The sequence below is a fragment of the Cephus cinctus genome, unplaced genomic scaffold, assembly GCF_000341935.2.
Source record: "Cephus cinctus unplaced genomic scaffold, Ccin1 Ccin1_scaffold0171, whole genome shotgun sequence".
Taxonomy (NCBI): domain Eukaryota; kingdom Metazoa; phylum Arthropoda; class Insecta; order Hymenoptera; family Cephidae; genus Cephus; species Cephus cinctus.
The window spans coordinates 249,138-249,643 of record NW_014332895.1 but is presented as its reverse complement, the minus strand read 5'-3'; the positions used below and the strand labels follow the sequence as shown (position 1 = coordinate 249,643).

Sequence of the window (506 nt, the reverse complement as noted above, 5' to 3'; positions counted from 1 at the left end):
GGGGGGGGGGGGGCGAAGGAGGGGGGTACAGTAGGAGGAGAAATAAAATCAACTCACAAAGTGCCGGATTGGTATAGTCAACAAAAGTACGTCTTCAGTGTGAGATACTCCAGCCTAATAGGAATTACGGAGAGCCGATAAAATCGTGTGATAGGTTACTACAAGTTTCTCAGGAGTCTCGATAACCGTCGATGAAAGAAAGCAAAGAAAGACAAAGAGGAGAGAAGAGGCTGAAGAAAGCAATAAAGACAAGTAACAGCAACAAAGTACGTAGTGACGTAGTGACAATCGCAAAAGAACAAAGGCAACTCTTCGAACAGTGCCATAATAAAACTCGCTTGGTATTCGCTGTAAGCGCGCTCTCACGGGAAATCTCGGAAACATTCGTACAAACTCCTGCCAGGGTCACGATCCACGTGGAGCCCGAATATTTATAGGATTCCATCTCGGAAGTGACGCGGAGGAAATCATCCTTGCAGGCGATACCTAATCCCCCCCCCCCCATC

At 47.4% G+C, this 506-nt stretch overlaps 2 protein-coding genes across 18 annotated transcripts in view; one reads left to right on the top strand and one right to left on the bottom strand.

Moving 5' to 3' along the window:
- LOC107264454 (heterogeneous nuclear ribonucleoprotein K) overlaps window positions 1-506 on the bottom strand; it is a 64,170-nt gene that overhangs the window by 9,046 nt on the left and 54,618 nt on the right. The gene's annotated exons all lie outside the window — the stretch shown is intronic.
- Window positions 1-506, top strand: part of LOC107264462 (cytochrome b5-like) — a 6,530-nt gene that overhangs the window by 1,577 nt on the left and 4,447 nt on the right. The window contains exon 1 of one of the 3 annotated variants that reach the window (XM_015732714.2): window positions 41-493. The exons of 1 other annotated variant lie outside the window; for it this stretch is intronic. The gene's annotated coding sequence lies outside the window, so the exon portion shown is untranslated. Of the gene's footprint in view, window positions 1-40; window positions 494-506 lie in introns of those variants that run through there. One more of the 3 variants, XM_015732715.2, reaches the window with a different exon arrangement.